At 36.1% G+C, this 23100-nt stretch overlaps 1 protein-coding gene across 1 annotated transcript in view; it reads right to left on the reverse strand.

Moving 5' to 3' along the window:
- LOC110440704 overlaps positions 1-16893 on the reverse strand; it is a 50316-nt gene extending 33423 nt beyond the window's left edge. The window contains exon 1 of the mRNA XM_021483866.1: positions 16717-16893. The gene's annotated coding sequence lies outside the window, so the exon portion shown is untranslated. The remainder of the gene's footprint in view (positions 1-16716) is intronic.
- Between the last annotated feature and the right edge of the window lie 6207 nt (positions 16894-23100).

The following is a 23100-nucleotide window of genomic DNA, read 5'->3' on the forward strand; positions in this document are numbered from 1 at the left end:
TTTGCCTCGACTGACGAGGACATCTTCAGTATTACGTTACAATAAGACAGCATAGGTGATTGATGTAGGTGTCCGATAAAACTAAACAATCGACCTAGGATATGTAGACATGTATAAACAACATGTTCGGTATAATACGGTGATGTTTGCCTCGACTGACGATGACATCTTCAGTATTACGTTACAATAACACAACATAGTCAATACGCACAACAATGCATTCATTACAATAGGCATATCGACTAGGAATTAGATTGTCATCTCTACATCTGACATATGGCCTTATAGAAGGATCACCTGATGACAGAAAACCGCAAAAACACGATATTATTTGATTTTTTGTTGTAGTAAAACAAAGCCAAAACTTATTATATTTCCCTTAAAAGGCATATCGAATGCAAAACTCATCGAAGAATGCTTACAAACGATATTAGTGGTTCAATAAATCGTCATACTGGTAAAAGGTTACCTAAACACTGTTGTCTTGTCTTCTTAGATGGGCATTTATGGACTTTATACGAATTGTGAATTATCATTTTCAAAACTTAATGCCAAATCATGAAGACAATTAAATGTTAAACGATATTTGCGCGTACTGGAATGTTGTAAGACATATTTAAGCTTTAGTTCGTGAGGAAGGTTAATTGCGAAATTAAAATTTGATAAAAATGTCGTTGTTCTTTCCATGAAATAAAATCTTTTAGTCTGAATTAATTTCACGAAAATGTATTCTCGTAAAAAATAGATATTTTCCAAAATAAATGATCGTAAAAACTACGTTATAATAACTGTTAGACGGAGATGGGTCTGTTGGACACAAATCATCTGATATGTCAGTGTGGTGGTAATCTCCATAGCTGATATTGACAACGGTCACACGGTCACAACACGCGGAAAAAGATAATAAAAAGAACAACATCTAATAAGGTTACAGCTCAGCATCTATCTGAGCATGGTCTTTTGATCACGTCACGCGGAAATAAGTAATAACAGGACAACAATCAATTAAATTACAGCTTAACGCAAATTTCAGCCATGAATAGATGTTGCTTATTTAAAATGGACGCATGCTTGCTAGTGATCTGGTCACGTTGAAACCAAAACAGGAAAAGATTATTCAATAACTTATATATATATATAGTCGAACAACATACTACTGGTTAATTTTAAATTAAAAGTGTGTTGCTTTTAAACCAATTCCTCAGTCATTGAATTCCCATTATGAATAACTGTTAAAATGCGTTTATGCAGATGATTTCAAAGCGTTTATTAGCAACGTTGCTTGTATGGATTCGCAGTTAAATCAACGCTGCCTGCAGTCTGGAATCGGTATTTATACTAACACACAGACTGTTGTTTGCTTGAACTGATACTCAAAAATGATATCTATTTTTTAGACTTAATTTCTCATAACAGATTTCCATGTGTATATATACATAAATCTTACCGAGGTATGCATATAAACATATAGAGTTAAACAAATGATGGAGGTTACCAGGGTTTAGGGGCACTGGGTTCAACTCCCGAACAATAGATTGCCCTCACGCCATACACCTTTCATTCATTTAATATGTCAAATTCTTTATACTGATTTTTTGAATGGATGTAGTATCTATATAGACATACGGAACTATCTCATGCGTAATCTCATACGCTTTCGTTCGACACACACAATACCCTACGTTGTGTTAGAAAACACGTACATGTATGTATTATTGTGAAAGAAAAGGAGACACATTCAATTTAAAAAACAAGTTGGAATATCTTTCAAAACTGATAATATATATAGTATCTAATTATATCTGAAAAAATCCGCATTCACTCTACACACAAGCTCACCTCAATCCATGCTGTGTTAAAATGCGTATTTACCTTAATCTTAATGTGATATTAGTTGTAATGTACTCATATTTAAGTTCATATGTTTTACCACTAAGTATCGTCTAACAGGTGACACGGTACTCACTCACAAATGTACATATATATATGGTAAATCTTATTGAATATTATTAACCACTTTAAAAAATAACACGTTAAGAAACATGCAAATACTGTCGCTCACACACCAAATACTGTCGCTAAATACTGTCGCTCACACCAAATACTGTCGCTAAATACTGTCGCTCACACCAAATACTGTCGCTCACACCAGTAAAGTTCCTAACATTGAACTGGTGTCCATTATGATTAAAAACGTATCCCTTATGTTGTAAATATTCTCCGTACGTTACGTGATTTGAAGAAAACAAGTATGACAAGTGATCTACGTCTTTGTGAGGTATGATCCTGGTATAAATACATATATATCCATCAGTTTAACAGTGAATTATAAGTGTTCCCCTACTCCCCCTTTCCATCTTGTGAGGTATGATCCTGGTATATATATCCATCAATTTATAAATTACAACACTAAATATTGTAGTAGAAGGAGCGGGCAGGTTAGAAACTCAACTTTTATATGTTTTACTCTGTTTCGCGCCAATTATTGGTACATATCCATGTTCCCTTTCGTTCAATTTCTAAATGTTTTCGTCCCTAAAACATTTAAAATGGTCACACATTTTGCATACAATGAAGTAACATACCATGTCGTCCTTCACAAAGGATGCTAAAATGACGACAAACAGAATAAGAAGAATACATAATATCATCACCCTAAAAAACAACCAGAGACGGGCACTTGTTTTGTATCTTGTGATTTGGGCTAAATGACCATCAGACCTTTTATGTTCATACTGCAGTCTGTGCGGGTACCGTTTAAAGCTTAATACAATGAAAACCATTAGTAATCGCGAAGTTACGTAATTGTGTGTTTAATTGTCGGATTGCACCATTGATTCGTTCAACATTCAAAAAGAAACAAATATCTTGAGACCAATTGTTCAACATTTTGTCAATAATGGCAAGTTGAAATGAATCAGTTAAAATGTAGCCACTTAACGGGTATGGTCACTATGTAATACGATCAGTTAAGTCAAAGCTTGATGCTGTGGGACAGTATAACACTGATACCGTCCCTGCGATCAATACTAAATCCTGGTGAGTTGTAAACAGTGGTAACTTATAATTACAGTGGTACCCACTGTATACGTAATGACTATTTAATACATTATTGTCAATGTAAACATAAGGTAATAACCACCTTTACTACCGTCTGATTTCTGAATAATGGAATAGAGTACAGAAGAAGGTGATTAACCTCATTTCAAAATACCACACATAGACATCTGGTTAATTCTACAGCCAGAAATAGATCGATAGTCATTGAGGAGTCCCATCGTCGCTACGACATCATTATAACTTCAAAGTCTTCAAAGACTAATAAAACAACAAAAAAGTTGAAACCATAAGTGCTAGGCAATTTGGAAGTTTTGGTAAAAGAATATATCAGCATGCTACTGGTAAACCGATAGAAACCGTTCAACACTACATCCAATCTGTGTATTTTTTAACTCAATCGAACTCGACAAAGCTTCGTCAGATTATATTGAACGCAGTATAAGTTGGGGTAACCTGTTAATACTCTTGGATAAGGAAATATAACCAAAGTATGCGTACATATATCATTTAATTAATGCGAAAGTATTGTTGGCGATAAAGTGTACGTAGTGGTACAAATACATACTTAATATCAAAGTATAACCGTTGAGTGAACTTAAAAATAATGGAAACTATACCACAAAGCCTAAACACGGGAGTTTAAACTCGTAATCAAAATCGATGGGGAGTGACAACAATACAAGTCGAATTATGTTACAGCGAAAGTCAGGACCTGCTATAGGATGCGAATACAAAGGTTACTTGGTGCCTATTGATACTATTTAGCACGAAGTGTACTTCTGTTATCCGATAGGACTACAACCAGCCACCGGACCTGATTGCATAGCGGGCGAGGTATGATAGTACTGATATCATTTAACGCAAGAGTCAACCGGTGGTTTAAGGGTTATCAAGTTCATTTATTTTGGCAAAAGTTCGTCGCCACATCAATAAAAAACACAAGTAAATAATTTAAAGACTATTTTAGAGGCCTCTGCTGAATTTAAAGTAACACACTTTTCCTTGGTGGTATGTCACGTAGGAACGTCAGAACGAGTAAAAAGAATCCTTCACAATTAACGCTAAGTTACAACCGTCGAATCAGCTGATATCAGCTAATAAACAGCTGTTTACAAACCATGTCTTATTTTGTAAGTAAAATTTACACTAAAAAGGAGAGATGTACAAAGAGTACGAGCCAATATTGGGTACAATTGTAAAGAAATGTTGAAATGGTTTTGTGAAGAACATATATAAGTGTAGTTGAAACATTAAAACATTAAGAGTGTCTAACTTGTGGATCAAGTCAACCAATAGTAAACTACTTTACCCTATATGAAATCTGATGTTCAATGATGAAAGTATATGTTGCAATTGTGGCTGTAAAAATGCACGATCCAAGTATCTCTTGGATTGAGTTTTACACAACTTTTGATTATATATCCTGGAATTAGAATGTTGAGAGTACTGATGATACTAGCCATAAGACAATAACAAATAGCCACTTTCTTATTCAGCATCTTTTAATTGATAACATTATACAAAGCAATGCGGTATTATGCCTTTACTTTTTCCAATAAGGTTGCATGCATTTGGAAAAAGTATACAATACGATCTTCTAGTAATTATTGAATTAACAATAACGCTATGGTATTTTTCTTTCTTTCTTCAGGCCTCCACTATAATCGATATTAATCACCATAACATTTGTATACAAGTGTTGGTGTCTTTACCTTTGTCTTTGGTGCCATGACATTCACAGGTAATTAGTTCACCTGTTAATTTACAGGTAGGTATCGTTAATGCCCTCTGGATATAGTATTAACTGGTAAGAACTACAGGTAATTTACATACCTTTTAATCCACAGGTAAGATATTTAGGTGTGTAAACTGTGTATTACTATCTCCCAGCTAAAAGTTATTGTACACTGAATGTAGTTGATGCGGGCACGGAATTGTATAACTTGTCTTTCGGACAATTGATGTCTTTATTTGTTAATTAATGATTTTACCCATTCAACATAATTATATACTAGTATATATTGATTGGTGTCACTGTTTTGCTGATACAGTAATACATAAATATGTAACGGAAGCGTGTCAGAATGGTATACCTAATGAACAGTCACACATCACGTGACCTCGTAACGAGTTCAAAATATGCATATTCACTAGGCTGATATAGATGGGGCGTCGCCTGGCCTGTCTATCATCTGAGTACCGAGAGAGACCGGGTCTCGGTCACTACACGTATGACCGTAAAATATGAAATTATGAAAAATCGCGGCCAAAATCCTTTAACTCCGATTTTACCATCATTCTTCTAAGAAATACAGAACAGAAAACAATAAATTTCTAAAAATTCATTCCTATCGACAAAAATAATTAAATTTTAGGATAAATTATTTCAGGTATATAGCTTTTGCTTGACGCCTTTAATACAGCCGTTATACTTCATTAGCTACCAAGCTACCACTACAACAAACACGCCAGCTGGATATACTGATAACACAGTATCGCTTAGATTATCTTGTCGCTATTTAAAAGTCATTGCCCCTTCTTTATCAAGGATGTTACTGCGACGATATCTACTCGGATAAGATAACGCAAACAAGAACTTGAAAAAACAGCGACTGCACTTTGTATTTAAAAATATTACTGTTTTGGTATAGCAGCATAAAACAGAACTATTGTTATAATCATTCTGACTTCCGATATAGTCCTAATGTAGGGATGTCCTCGTACGATCAGCGCTGAGCGCTGTCTTCTATGTATACTTTGTACTGTATCAATTACCTTTTTTTTAAATCACCTTTGAGTGTCTTACTTTCATTTTCCAAGATACAAGGTAGTAGACCTAGCTGGTGGATTTCTTAGTCCTCGAGGTTTGCTATAGCCTCGATGGACCGGCCCCGCTGTAGCCTCGATGGACCGGCCCCGCTGTAGCCTCGATGGGCCGGCCCCAGTTATCTCATTTTAGTAGTGGCACGGTTCAGGATATAAATACTTTACTCATAATTCATTTAAAATTAACAAGTTTTCCTATTTTTCTTAAAATTCATATAAGTAAGGGGTTATATGCACCTCCCCCTCTGTCTCGACAGTAGTTTAAACCTATTGGGATTTCCAGCTTTTTGGCCGCCTCTCCCACTATCGATGAGTCCTAGAAGGACCAAAAAGCTGTACGGTGCAGTTTACTCCATTTTCGGCATTAACATATTCTATAGATGCAATAACATGTGTGTGTATGCCTAACGTTCATCTTTCCTATTTTGGACATGGTCATAATTCCTGTTTATCAAAGCAATACTGACATGATTTTTTCGTTATAACGCATAAACAATATATAGTATACAAACAATATGATGTTTTTATGAGGCCATGTTTTGAATCTGATGCGCTCCAGTAACTTATTCCCGGACTGTAAGCTTACCAACGACACGTAGTTTCCTTACGCAGTATATAACCGGTATAATATAAAATTAAGGATTCACATTTATCACAGAACCCCGAAGTATAATCAATATACACATCCACAAACATACCTATTACCAATTCATTAATCGAACGAATACGTATACCACAATCCCGATGACAGTTGTCTTTCCAAAATTACGGGCCTAAACTCTGTAACTTTATTATCGTTATTAATCAGGGACTTGACTTTAGAATTTTCTTTCACTGGTGATATAGATAGGAAATAAAAAAAATGCTTTAATACTGAAACAAGCCTTACCGTCTTATGCTTTTAAAATATTGGAATATTGCGTAAAAGAACATAAAATAGAAACAGCGGGAGCATGTCATGACTGAATGCATTTTGTCAGTCTAACGTTGAAGAGGACACTAATATTGTTATGCACTGCCTTATCTAAGTGGATAAGTGTTTGACTTTGACATGCACATGCGCATCACATTTTTTCTTAGATGTTAAGCAGTACTTATACAATGTCAGTCTGTGCTATTGTTCTGAGGAACTGCTGTATAAGCTGCACCTTTCGGTGCCGTTTTTCGATTGCATTCATTGTTAAATCACATTTACAACCATCCCCGTAGAGATTAATGAAGATGAAAGGTCTAAATATGTGTAGGTCCTTCTATTTTGAGTTCAGTGGATTATTGAATTACCCAGGAATAAATAAACAACAGAGCTTGCCTTTAGGTCGTGCATTGTGACGACAACCATGGGAACAGCAGCATCAAAGGACATTAAGAAGAACAGTTAAAAACGACATTTCTGAACATGGCTTATTTTTCTCCATAAGCGAGATGAATTGATTAAAAGTTTGAAATCATTTGAATATTGAAGAAACAGACAAATTTAGAAAATAAGAAAAACAAGGCAGCACCATTGGAGAACTGGATGTTATGCTATCAAAGCCACTCAAATATTTTTTTTACAGCGGATTCTGCAACAAAACAGTACCAAAAGGAGTACATAAATTCCGATACATAAACAGTATATATACCCTTTTAATTTGACATGCAAACATATTAATAATGTCTTCATTATCATAAAAGATCGAGCACAGATTTTTATTCGCTAGCTTCCTATCTTGTCATTTTCCTACAGTACGACAATAATCGTCACCATAGTGCCTAACGTGGCCAATTTGACCTAATGTCGTCATCATTCACTACCTCTGTTGTAATATACACCCTCCCATCCGTATGCATTGAATATGGTGCAGCTGATTCGTTAATTTACGGAGCAAGACTTTCCAGATAAATTTAACTGTTCAGTATAAACTATACAAATACAGAGGCGTTAGACTATGGATAGTAAATGTTACACGTCATAATCTTTAACCGATTTCATACCATGATATTTCAATTTTCACAGTGACTACATACTTTTTCATTATGTCTTCGATAATTTGTGACCTATAATTTTTCCTGGAAATAACAGAGGCATCACGACGGTCTAGTTAAGATTACCTTTCCGAGGCACCTTGCTGGTCCAGTTAAATTTACCTTTCCGAGGCGAGGCACCTTGCTGGTCCAGTTAAGTTTACCTTTCCGAGGTACCTTGCTGGTCCAGTACAGTCTACCTTTCCGAGGCACCTTGTTTGTACAGTTAAGTTTACCTTTCCGAGGCACCTTGCTAGTCCAGTTAAGTTTACCTTTCCGAGACACCTTGCTATTCCAGTTACATTTACCTTTCCGAGGCACCTTGCTGGTACAGTACAGTCTACCTTTCCGAGCCACCTTGCTGGTCCAGTTAAGTTTACCTTTCCGAGGCACCTTGCTGGTCCAGAACAGTCTACCTTTCCGAGGCACCTTGCTGGTCCAGTTAAGTTTACCTTTCCGAGGCACCCTGCTGGTCCAGTAAAGTTTACCTTACCGAGGCACCTTGCTGGTCCAGTTAAATTTACCTTTCTGAGGCACCTTGCTGGTCCAGTAAAGTTTACCTTTCCGAGGCACCTTGCTGGTCAAGTTAAATTTACCTTTCCGAGGCACCTTGCTGGTCCAGAACAGTCTACCTTTCCGAGGCACCCTGCTGGCCCAGTAAAGTTTACCTTTCCGAGGCACCTTGCTGGTCCAGTTAAATTTACCTTTCCGAGGCACCTTGCTGGTCCAGTAAAGTTTACCATTCCGAGGCACCTTGCTGCGTCTTGAGATGTTGTTCGTTGGTTCCTTGTTTGCTTTCAATTTCTATTTCTAGTTCTGACTAAGTCCTAGCGTGTTCAAACACTGATTCATATTTGTTTTATCGATTTTGCACTAATAGGACGACAACAGTACAGAATATCATCAATTACCTTTGCAACGGCATATACATGTAAATGCAATCTCAATTAACATGATTAAAGTGTGCATTGTGGTTTTGTTGTCGCTACCCGAGTACTTGATGTGAGGACATTACATTACTTGGATTTGACCAAGATGTACAAGACGCTTACCCTTCCGGAACATCGTGTGCTATTGCTGGGACCTGCATGTTAATATCCCCGTTTTGCGTATTTTCTCCCTAGTTTTATTCAATTTTAGATCGAATTATAGTTTTGCTAGCATTTGGTAAACTCTTATTTATTCTTCTTATATTTTTTGTAAAAATGAAGTGACAGTGAATGATGTTAGTCTGTTTATACTTCTAACATTGCTTTGTCATACATCACTTATAACATAAGTTTTATTGAGGACAAAATAAAAGCAATTAATTCACAGACCATTGATTAAATACAACACGGAATGATAGTAATTTTCTGTGGATAGATCGCTACACCGTATAGCCCGCACAGTCTCAAATTAGCAACATATGTAAAAAATGTTAACATATAGCCCGCACCGCCAGATAACCCGCGGCTTATACGACGGACATTTCTGTTAACGGTTCTACATGGTGCTATCATGGATTCACGAAACGATAGAACTTGTCAGTCAGATCTCTTACTACGATCAGACAAGCACTTCCAGCAGATTGGGAAAAGAAAATGACTGATTTAATAGCTTTGTCACACGTGCGAACGACATATATAAGTAAGATCCAAACATATTGGACATATGGACGAAGTCCTGATATCATTTGATGCCCCTCCCAACCGTACAGTGGACGCTGTCTGGACACAACCTGTTAATTAGGTGACCACTGGTCACGAAAAAACTAACTTTACGGTCGTATTGTCATGCATGGCGGACGGGTTCAAGCTACGACCAATAGTCATTTTCAAACATGTGACAATTCCTAGTGAAAAAAATTCTGAAATGGAAATGTTGTTAGTTGTAATAAAAAAGGCTCTATGAATGAAACCGAAATGTCTAAATGGAATCACTGTGTCTGGCATAAGCGCCCGGGGCGTTTTTCGAATCCCCGAAATCACTCCTTGTTATGGACATTATGACAGCACACAAGCAGGATTGTGAACAGAACAGAAATCAAAACAGACAATACCGAAATCGCCATTATCCCAGGTAGTTTGACCAAAAAGCTACAGCCTATTGCATACAATATTTTGCAATTTGATTTTTTTTTTTAAACTACAAATAGCCCGCAGGATATAGACGATTTATGTAAAAAAATCCCAACATAACAGCACCCCGCACCGGTAGATAGCCCGCAGGGGGTCTGAAAACAAAACAAATCACTTATAGCCCGCAGGGGTTCTGAAAACAAATCAAATCTCTGGTAGCCCGCAGGGGGTCTGGAAACAAATCAAATCGCAGATAGCCCGCGGGCTATCCGCAGGAAATTACGGTCCCTTCTTGTCGTTTTCATGACTCGGTATATTTCGCGTTTATATCTCATCTGCCCTTTATTTCCATTCTTGAATTAATGTCAGTGATGAAACTAGAAACAGTACATGAATAATTAATGATAGAGACATGTGGAGCAGGTGACGTTCCTATTGAAGCTACTATCTAATTCTAAAGTCAACTCAAAAGCGTCGCAGTTACATTGTTGTCTTTGTCCCGTATAACAAAGCTTCCAATGGGGCAGCAATAACGTCTAAATGGATCTTAAGAGAAAAGAACATTTGATCAGTTGACACAATTGATCATAGGATTGAATCAATTGAGTCTATAATTGCTTTTAAATGTATAAGTACCATTATTATTAGAAAAAATACCCTGTCAAAAGCATCATTTCAAATATTACAAAGTAGTACCTTCGTCAAATCAAAGTTAAGTGAACAATTAAACAACGAAACAAAAATCCTAATGCAATATGTGGATATGTAAATACATGTTTCGACTTCTACGTTAATGGTTCCTTGGGTACTTCCAGTGCACAGGCAAAAAACACCGAAGAAACTGAACAAAAACCAAAAAAAAAAAGAATTTTAATTCATATATCATAAACCTTTCACAATAAGGTTGATATAATCTTATTTCCTTATTTCAATATATGTGTTCACTTTGTCAGATCGTTGGTGATCTACAGCACATAATACACGTGTTCACTGTGTCAGATGGATGGTGATCTACAGAACATAATGCATGTGTTCACCGTGTCAGATAGTTTGTGATCTACAGAACATAACACACGTGTTCACTTTGTCAGATCGTTGGTGAATAAAACATAATACACGTTTTCACTGTGTAGGATCGATGGTGATCTACAGAACATAATACACGTGTTCACTGTGTCAGATAGTTTGTGATCTACAGAACATAACACACGTGTTCACTTTGTCAGATCGTTGGTAAATAAAACATAATACACGTGTTCACTGTGTAGGATCGATGGTGATCTACAGAGCATAATACACGTGTTCATTGTGTCAGATCGATGGTGATCTACAGAACATAATACACGTGGTCACTGTGTCAGATAGCTTGTGATCTACAGAACATAACACACGTGTTCTCTGTGTCAGATCGTTTGTGATCTACAGAATATAATACACGTGTTCACTGTGTCAGATCGATGGTGATCTACAGAACATAATACACGTGTTAAGTGTGTCAGATCGTAGGTGATCTACAGAACATAACACACGTGTTCACTTTGTCAGATCGTTGGTGAATAAAACATAATACACGTGTTCACTGTGTAGGATCGATGGTGATCTACAGAGCATAATACACGTGTTCACTGTGTCAGATCGATGGTGATCTACAGAACATAATACACGTGTTAAGTGTGTCAGATCGTAGGTGATCTACAGAACATAACACACGTGTTCACTGTGTCAGATCGTAGGTGCTACACATAATTTGACACAGTGAAGACATGTTATTATTTTCCGTGTATCACTATCGATCTGACAATGTAAACACCTGTATAATTTTCAGAAGATCTCAAACGAACTGATTTAATAAACAAAATACATGTAATACACATATTCACTGTGTCAGATCGTCGGTGATTTGCAGGGTTTTACGGGAGATGACGGTAGACATCATGGCACGTTTGGTGCAGAAACGATTTTATCGCCTCCTCATTTTAGTTTTTTCATGCATGGTGTTTTCTTATGTTTTGGTGTCTAGTTTTACTTTTCCATCGACTGTGAGTTAAGATTGTGTCATTGTGTATCGAAGATATGTTCTTTTTGAACCTTTAAAAACACAACGAATGATGCTTACGTCAAAACAACTTCATAGAATGAATTATATTAGCGTTAAAGATCTTCATAATTGTATACGACATCTCAGTGTAATAAAACACATATGTTAACGCCACCAGTCCCTATATGTCTGTACATGTTCTCTATTAATCAGCACTATGTCATTTAGTGAGACCAGTTTTAGTACGCTAAATAGATAATTAAGATCTTCATAGAATTGTGATAATTCAAAGGACAATGCATATGGGTTAGCGCAATGTAGGGTAAACCTTCCTCGGTCAAAGCAATACTGCATTCCTACGCAGCATATTCTCAACGAACGAATTTTGTTAAGTTGTATAATTATCATTCCATCGACCAAATATGGCGACAATAAATAATCCTATCTGCACAGAAATATTTATGCACCGTACTGTGTCACTGGCAAACTAATATACTGTTTTTACTTTTATTTATTATGTAAAAGAAGCCAATGCTAAGGTATGGTTGAGCCAAACTACGTCACAGAACAACAACTGATACAATTAATGATTGCATGTCTGAACCTCGATATGAATTATCGATACAGGGCCTACGTCACAGTATAGCTACTTAATTACACATTGGAAAGTTATTTCTCCTCGCTGATCACGACGGATTAGCTGTACAAACATAAAGAAGATCACGACAACAGACACTTTACGGTAAGCAGGCTATTGAGAATGATCCATCGCGTCATCATCATCATCCGTTCAATGCTTGCCATATCTGTAGAAGATCTATTCCTTTCCGAGAACTGTCTCCGCCTTACGACAAAAAGAACTGTGGAGCTCACAAATGCATCTATCAATGACAATAGTTAATATGATGTCATTCAGCTGATAAATCAAACGGCTATTTCAACACAATGAAGATCTAACAACCCATAAATGAAAGGTTTTAAATGGATACGGTAGAGGTGAATAGAATACGTGTGCAGTTTATAGCAACATCTTGATAACGAATCATTAAACATAAGAGAATATTGATGAATGACCACGGGTTTTACACGTGTAATACCATGCGCGGTCGATACCCAATCGACCACATAAGGTGATATATCACGCGGGATCGCGTGTTGGTGTCACAATGCAGTGAGGAGAGTGGGACCTGTAAAATGATACTGTCTTTCATGATTATTGACAATGTGTCACTACCTATCGATATACGTGGGATGACTGTCATACAAGGATGATATGATTATGAAGTGTAAACACGAACTTTGTGGTCAAATGATTGCACAATGTTGTCAAACAGCAAGCAAAAGTTTCTCTCAATTTTTTGATGAAGTATATTAAGAATGTACTGTTGTACACATTGTTAGTGTATAGCAATGAGTTTCTGAAGCAACGTTTCATTGTTAACGAAATATTACTACGAACACTTTAATATTTGTAATCGTACAAATACCGATATGTTCCCGCACAGTCATGTTCAGTATATAGTATAATACATTACATACATGTACAATGTCATTTAGATGGCTTCAAAATCGGCTATGAATACCATGAACCAGTTGTTCATGTCATAATTGTTACGTCGAATAATACCTAACCTCCCTAGACAGATGGCTGTTCTATTGATTGAACAAGTATATACGATAAATGCATAATTTGAACGACATGCTGGATGTTGATAAGCTATTTCTATGAGATACACATATACCAACTTTAGTAAATAAAAGTACGGAACGTGCCTATACCTCCTGGTATACCATTGGTATACGTATTACAGTAAAGCAGCACACCTAGTAAGTACCCAATGATGACCTAAGTGTAAAACATTTTGGCATAAAACTTGAATCTTCACTACTCAACCAAAACAGTGATATTATTTCATGATATACATTTCAGAATTATTACTCTAGTGTACAAAGCTTATTTATTCCTGTCATTTGTTTTAACAACAGTTTAGTTATTAGTAATTCGTTATTCGTATAGGTAGATTCTGCAAGCAGAAGATTGGTGAACTAAACCGCTGCCAGTTTTGGTAACTAGAGTAAATAAATCGCACGGCAATCTTAATTTCTCTAATTTTCAGTCTGATCTGTTTTTACCTTTGCTAATATTATCTTCAAATATAAGGAACGATGATGGCAAAATCTCTATAACATGTCCTTTGCCTACGACTAGATGAACCATGACTCATACAGACGTCCCGTGATAGAAGACTCTTTCCCGACTCATTTAGACTGAACATACAATATTAAGTAAAATGGGAAAAGATGAAACCCTCTCACACGATATATACGCAACATCAATGTTTAATTACGTGTAGAAGTATAAAGACAAATCAAGGTGTCCGCGTTAAGTTTCGAACCGCATGCAATGTATCACTTACATTTTCTGAAATAAGATTCCGTTTTATATTTTCATTACTCTCGCATCAAGCATTCCAAATACAAACGTCTTATTCAGACAAATGAACAGATAATATTGATATATGAAACACAAAAGGAAACACCGAAATCTAATGTCTACTCGTCAGGACCGAAAAAGTGACACTCGTCATTACATATCCTGTTAAATACACGAATGCATTTAAACAACCTCACTGAATTGACCACTATATAGTTTATACTTCAATACACAAATGTCCATTTGTCATAAAATACAGACACGAGATTACTGTTAATCCAATAGTAGCTGCCTAAAACGTCTTGTATTAAGTTTCAAATCTCAAATGTTAAGGTCTATAATGCCAGATAAATTACATTAGATGCCTTATGGATAATTAAGGTCTGTGATCCGTTGTCAGCCTGCGTCTGGCCTGGTGACCTTCAAAAGAATGTCGATTTTTCAAGGAGAAGAAAAGACCAATATTGCAGCTTTCAATTCTAGATTAAGGCATGTTTTAAACGAAAAATAATAATTACATATGAGCGAAAATTACAATAAACACCATTTACATCGAGTACGTTTGTGCAGTGCGTTATTAGTCAAAAATGCTACACGATCAACATTTCATCATTATCAGTTCTACATACGAAAGCGTGGTGTGCTTGTACCAGAGAAAATACAATGTCCTAATCTACAGGAAGTTTAGTATACCTTCTATAACTTAATCTATACATATCATTATGTTTTGGAACAAACAGACAGTTTTATGTCATACTGTGTTTAAGGACAGGCGGGATTTCCTTCTGTTATCAATAATCGAAAAATATTGCGCATACAGGAAACAATTATTTTTGAGATTACCATCGAACCCGCCCGTATCATAGCGAATTATCACCGATTAAGCCGTTCCAACCACTGGTAACTCTTAATCAAGCAGCTTAATTAGTTAGTCGTAATATTGAAGGAGAATTTAACAATATTCATAACATGTCTTCTGCTAACAGGATATGAAAGTTATTCTCTAAAGTTATAAAACTCCAATACACGAACGTTCTGCGGGGTCAGGGATTTCATAAGATCTATGAAAAATCTCTTAATACAGTATCCATTCGCTTGCTATTTTCATTTAAGTTAGACAGGTCTATAGAATCTAAAAGATTAAATAAATATACATGTACATGCTACTGAGGGCATTGACCGATCACAAAAGGAACATTTGAAATTCGAAATAAACACTGATGTATCTAGTGAACGTTTCACCCTTTTTTGCTGACAGGAACATGCAATAACGTAGTCAAGAAACGTTTAATACCTTGTGTCAAGGACCATTATTGACGAAAATAAGACACAAAAAGTATCTTGTGTCAACGACATGTATGACAAAAATACAGTTAAGATAGAAAATACAAAAAAATCCCAAGTATTGCAATGGGAGCAGCGGATGTAACAAGAAAACCCCCGATTCCCCCTATATAATTCGCCACTACTATACACATAGAGTTGGATATAACAGGTCTATTCTTGAAACTTTCAATTACCCCTTCGTAGAAGACAAGACAGAAACAACCTCCGATTCTACGATCATGTAATTGTATACATGAGACCCATTCTATTCCTTATTCTGTACCTTCTGTCAAAGACATGTTCTGATGTAACTAACAAACAAATCGTGCCTTGTGTCAAAGACATCTTCTGATGTAACTAACAAATAAATCGTGCCTTGTGTCGAAGACATGTTCTGATGTACCTAACAAACAAATCGTGCATTGTGTCAAAGACATGTGCTGATGTAACTAACGAACAAAGCATGCCTGGTGTCAAAGACATGTTCGGATGTAACTAACAAACAGATCGTGCCTTGTGTCAAAGACATCTTCTGATGTAACTAACAAACAAATCGGGCCTTGTGTCAAAGACATGTGCTGATGTAACTAACAAACAAATCGTGCCTTGTGTCAAAGACATGTTCTGATGTAACTTAGGACCAAATCGCACCTAGTGTTAATGGCATGTAATGGCGTACTTAGGAAATGATTCGTTTCTAGCATATTAACTATTCGATGAACACAAGGATTATAGTAAATAAAAAAGTGAAAGAACAATAAGCAAGATTTTAAAAATAACTGAACATGAACGACTCTGTCTAGTTAGGAGCGTATTATACACTGTGTCAATGTCATCTACTAGGAAATTACTACATAATTATGAACTAACTCACATATTTGATCCTTACAAAGTACCACAGAACCAAATATTACAATATTTTGTAACAAATGCTATATTTTACATGCAGAATAGACAACAAACCTTACCTTGGTGTTGAGCACAATCAGTCGGGTCGGCTGCTAGTTTTAGTTCACAGATAGATTACTATAACTCCTACAGGTGTATTGCTCTAATCCTGGCCTGCTCACGTCCTATCTCACACCTTACACTTTCGCGGTGAAAAAGAGACCGCCTCATAGAATCATCGGAACAAATATACTGGCATGACAATTTGTCAGTGACGTCACGGCCCCCACATGCCCTGGTTGCTAATGAGATCCGCCATTGTCCAAGCCGGAGCCGCGGCCGCTAATTGGGATAAACAGATTAGTGGATATACGTGTGTCGCTATCGGTACGTGTCTCCTGTTTAAGTGCTGAAACAATTGAATTGTGTATAAGCTGCCCCAGAACTAACTACTCCCATGATTGTTTTCTGTACTATATGATATTCACATTAAATCTCCTTATTGTATACCAGAAACTAACAATTACGAAGTTTAAATCGGATTCGTTTTGTGAAAAATAAATTCAAATTTAATTATCCAAGGTTGTTAATATTTTTTTTCGGATTCCTTGCAAAATGTTATGATTGTTATCATGACTATTTTTGATGTACTCATGTCTATCATGTTTGTATAACTTTCTATAAAGCTCAATGACTAAGAGCTATACGTTAAGATGAATCAGTGAATATATATAAAGGAGGGTTTATCTTAGATTTGGGACCTCGACTCATTAAAACTCCGTTAATTCATTCACAGTAGTCTAACATGCCTACTTTAGTTTGACTCTTTCTGTATATTACCTCACATATACTTTTAATTGCTTTACTTTAATGAGATTCATATTGTCGCTTTATTTTCAGGAAAATATATTTTTAATTCAATTATGTCGGATATTTATGTTTAATCTACACACATTTTTTAATAGCATGACATTACCTACTTTACACTAGTGCACACACCAATTAACAACATTTTTGCACGTTCTGAACCAACACTGCACCGTTTATAATAGGTGTGGCGTGTATAACGTACTCGACTTTAATGAAGGCGACCGTGGTTTGATACCCCGATCGGACGTGAAAGGGTATTAGGGTTGCCTTGTCGATCACGTGGTTTTTCTCCGGGTACTCCAGTTTCCTCCCATATTAAGACGCCCCGCGTACTAACATCCGGGCCTAAAAGCGTGATTTAACCTTGTTTCATAATTGTTCTAAGATAAGTAAAATTTATATTTATTATAGTATACGCATTGTCACGTTGCTTTGTGAGAAACTGAGATTAAGGTTAGCTATTAACTTTAAAAATTAGCTCTTTTGTTCAGTTTGGATGTTATGTTTACTGCTAAAACAAAAGGTCAATATGGTGGAATGAAAACACGACGACAGCTTAAGAACACAGGGAAAGCATTGGAATTTAAAATTGAAACAAAAAGATAACAACCAGAAATAAAGAGACGCCAAAACAAAGCATGACGATAGGCTGTTGTACCGAGTCGACAATACACGACTGTCTAAGGGCTGTAGCGTACCTCTGACTTTCAGCTTCGATCCTTACAAAGCACGTTAATTCGCTGCTGTTAAAACCTGTCGCCAGTAATCCGTTTGGAGAGTTGTATAGCGCAAAAAGTCAATTTGTATACCATCTGACTTTTAGAACTCAAAGATAAACTAATAACGATTTGGTGGTGCTTCGAAATGTCAGACTGAAGGAAGTTATTTGCAAATGTGTAAGGTTATATATACTATTTTGTATTTGGAATATTTTAAAAAGTGTCACCTGTAGTGTAGAGTATTTGAATTATTAACCTGAATGTCATGATCAAACAGCGGAATTATCCTGTCGTATCCGGTTTGGTCTATTTTGTTTTCTGAGTATGCTGACACTCTGGTATATTGTTTACCTGTAATGAGATATAAACATCGTATTTGACGTACTCTTGAAAAAAAATCCCATTGTATTATAAAAAACAGAATTTATACTGCACTCGGCAAATACTGCTTCAAAATCATTACCGTTTTAGAAAAGAACAGAACAACAAAAAAACAACACACAAAAAAAACAACAACCCAACAATCATAATACAACTAGATTTCATTTAAATAAAATATTTTAAAGATATATTCGTGAACAATTTCAGTCAACAGACAATGAAACAATCTTAATTCGATGTCAATGGAAATGATAGCAACATGATATTAAAACCTACAAAAAGAAAAAGAAGTAAATAACATGGACTGTGAAGCACCAAAACAAAAGGAAGAAAACAACATAAAATGGGGAGACACCTAAACCCCCTTTACAGTTCTATATACGATTATAACGCCTCAAGAAGAACTGTCAACATAGGTCCACGTATAGTTGTAGTTATCCATTACACATACAGCCGGAGCGTATCAACTGTGAACTGTACAAGTTATAAGCAGAGGCGACTGGTATGTTGCTGCTGAGAAATCTTTGCCCAATAGATTCTAAGCTAACGTGCATCATGGAATACCCTCATAAATGTTAAACAGATGCATGTAAAACCTTTAAGACCTACTTAGATTTTTTAGCGGTGTGTAGCTGCTCTGTTTCGTATAAACAATACCTGATTAAGGCGTATGTAGTACACCCCCTGGCAATTGGTAGACGATCTTGTTGGTAATGCAATGCTACAGTTACGATAATTTGTTCCTTAATAAGGGGTTGTTTTCCATTTTTGTGGATAATGTTTTGACGGTGTTTAACATACATTGACGGCTTTAACGTGATAAAGCGAATCTTTTCCTCGTTAGCCTATAGGTTATTTCCTCGATACAATAGAATGTCTGCCTACAGTGCCACATACTCGTATACAGCTTACTTCAGTGCAGTGAAATACATCTAAAAAGTGATTTGAATAGATGTCTTCAAGGAGGCCTGTTATGTGGACAGTGATTTTGGTATCGTTACTGATAACTGAATGTAATGGTCATTCAAAAATAGCAGTTAAGGTCGGCCAGTCAGCTTCTAGACATTAAATTTGTCGTTATTTTCAGATTTTGGAGTTGCTTAAATTGAAAGTTACAAGCAATTAAAAAACCCAGTTTTAAGTCAAATGTCATCAGTATATTCGTAAAGGTCAAACATGGACTCCATCCAACTATTTTCTTTATGCCGTCGCTCAAACGGCTCCTTCCATCCCCTTGACAGTTAATATAGCCATACATGACGGTAGAGACTAACAGACCAGGCACTGGTACCGAGTATTCCATCGGTAAGATGGCCGGGTTTGATTCGCTAATCAGACGCGAAAAGGTATAGGTTCACCTTCCCCAGCATGAAGGTTTTTTTTATCAATATAGTTTGATTTATTTATTTACATTTCCTTATCTGTATTTTATGATAAATTAAATTGATGGAATACAAAAACAGTCACTTTGTGTGATTAAAAAAGAAAATACACAGCCGAGTAGGAATAAAAGTAAAATTCGTCTTTGTATTTTGAAAGAGTTCACGGTGTCTTTCCTTTGGTCGCTCATTTATCCTCCTAATCATGTTTACTGGATCTCCGATGTTCCCTTTTTTGTATATACCAGAATTAAATTTTGATTAATTAAATTTGTAGCCTTGTTGATTTTCTGTAACGCTAGTGATCCTACGCGGGTACAACTTTGATATATCTTATAGGAAGCTTTAGGTACAGCGGAAATAACACCTCACAGTCATTGTACAATCGAGCAAGCTCTGCAAATAGACACGGAGATACAAAATGCGTGCCAGCAAATTAAATTTGCCCATGGTGCCTAGAAATTCAATAAGATTGATATCTCGACATCAAATGCTCGACGTCAAGTATGTAATGTGTGTTGCCATGAAAGGCTCGATTTAATTTCCTCTGTATGTCTCCCCGTTAATTTCAAGGTTGCCCGAGGTAATTTTCCCTTCCTTTTTGTTTACCTCATTGATGACCAGGGGTTCTTCTTGGTGTGGTTTGTCGAACATGTCAAGTAACTCTTTAACTATATAACTGACGCGAGCTTTATTGGTACAAATACCTCCGGGATGATACGTTATGACCTGATGCTAGTACAAAAACCTACGGGAATTTTAAGTTATGACCTGATGTTAGTACAAATACCTCCGGGGATTTTAAGTTATGACCTGAGGTTAGTACAAATACCTCCGGGATTTATAAGTGATGACCTGATGTTAGTACAAATACCTCCGGGGATTTTAAGTTATGACCTGATGTTAGAACAAATACCTCCGGGATTTATAAGTGATGACCTGATGTTAGTAAAAATACCTCCGGGGATTTTTAGTCAGATCTGATGTTAGCACAAATACCTCCGGGGATTTTAAGTTATGACCTGATGTTAGAACAAATACCTCCGGGATTCATAAGTTATGACCTGATGTAAGTACAAATACCTACGGGAATTTTAAGTTATGACCTGATGTTAGTACAAATACCTCCGATGATTTTAAGTTATGACCTGATGTTAGAACAAATACCTCCGGGATTCATAAGTTATGATCTGATGTTAGTACAAATACCTCCGGGGATTATGATTTATGACCTGATGTTGGTACAAATACCCCCGGGAATTTTAGGTTATGACCTGATGTAAGTACAAATACCTCCGGGATTTATAAGTTATGACCTGATGTTAGTACAAATACCTTCGGGGATTTTAAGTTATGATCTGATGTTAGTACAAATACCTCCGATGATTTTAGGTTATGATCTGATGTTAGTACAATTACCTCCGGGGATTTTAAGTTATGATCTGATGTTAGTACAAATACCTCCGGGAATTTTAGGTTATGACCTGATGTAAGTACAAATACCTCCGATGATTTTAAGTTATGACCTGATTTTAGAACAAATACCTCCGGGATTTATAATTTATGACCTGATGTTAGTACAAATACGTCTGGGGATTTTAAGTGATGACCTGATGTTAGTACAAATACCTCCGATGATTTTAAGTTATGACCTGATGTTAGTACAATTACCTCCGGGGATTTTAAGTTATGATCTGATGTTAGTACAAATACCTCCGGGGATTTTAAGTTATGACCTTATGCTAGTACAAATACCTCCGGGGATTTTAAGTTATGATCTGATGTTAGTACAAATACTTCCGGGGATTATGATTTATGACCTGATGTTGGTACAAATACCCCCGGGAATTTTAGGTTATGACCTGATGTTAGTACAAATACCTCCGATGATTTTAAGTTATGACCTGATTTTAGAACAAATACCTCCGGGATTTATAAGTTATGACCTGATGTTAGTACAAATACCTTCGGGGATTTTAAGTTATGATCTGATGTTAGTACAAATACCTCCGGGGATTATAATTTATGACCTGATGTTAGTACAAATACGTCTGGGGATTTTAAGTTATGACCTGATGTTAGTACAAATACCTCCGATGATTTTAAGATATGACCTGAGGTTATTACAAATACCTCCGATGATTTTAAGTTATGATCTGATGTTAGTACAAATACCTCCGGGGATTTTAAGTTATGACCTGATGTTAGTACAATTACCTCCGGGGATTTTAAGTAATGACCTGATGTTAGTACAAATACCTCCGATGATTTTAAGTTATGACCTGAGGTTAGTACAAATACCTCCGATGATTTTAAGTTATGATCTGATGTTAGTACAAATACCTCCAGGGATTTTAAGTTATGACCTGATGTTAGAACTATAATTATTCTTGTGTAATCATTCAACCGTTTGATTTCATGTGGTCTCGAATAAAGAGAGTCAAAAACATATCGGCCTTATCATTGTTTTTAAACTTATACAAGGTCCGTGTTGCATTTCTACAATAAGAATTATGTATAATTACACTGCCGCATCAAACTTCTTGTTGCTTATGATTGAATTGTTTCATGATGAAAACATTGTCATATTTGAGAATTATTTGAGAAGATATTTTCTTTAAACGTAGTGGTATATTAATATAAGGGATATCCATTGAGTGAATCACATCAAGAAAAGCGTTTTTTAACATGCGTTTACTGCGCATTGCTTCGGGTCTCTTGTCAGTCCATCATGTAACCTGTACTGTCTCTTATTTCTTCACAGGGCCAATTATTGATTTGTTGCAATCATAGTGAAATGATATGTAAAGATGAGAATCCCAAGTACAAAATGAATAACAATGTAACAGCAAGGCAATTGTTTCAAAATATCATTCAAGCAGAGAGAAAAACGGTTCTGTGAAAGGCCACATATTTATTGCCTCATACGACATGCGGAAAAATGTAATCCGATGTGATACATTTAAAACATGTGATAAGAACAAATAGAATAAAAGCGAATTGTATTACAAACAAATTTGATCGGAATGTTTGGAAAAGTATTACGAAGATATTTGGATAACTCCAATCTCCATCCTTATTAAAAATAGGTTTCGTCACAAACTTATTTTATTAT

Source organism: Mizuhopecten yessoensis, unplaced genomic scaffold (genome assembly GCF_002113885.1).
Source record: "Mizuhopecten yessoensis strain PY_sf001 unplaced genomic scaffold, ASM211388v2 scaffold1779, whole genome shotgun sequence".
Taxonomy (NCBI): Eukaryota; Metazoa; Mollusca; class Bivalvia; order Pectinida; family Pectinidae; genus Mizuhopecten; species Mizuhopecten yessoensis.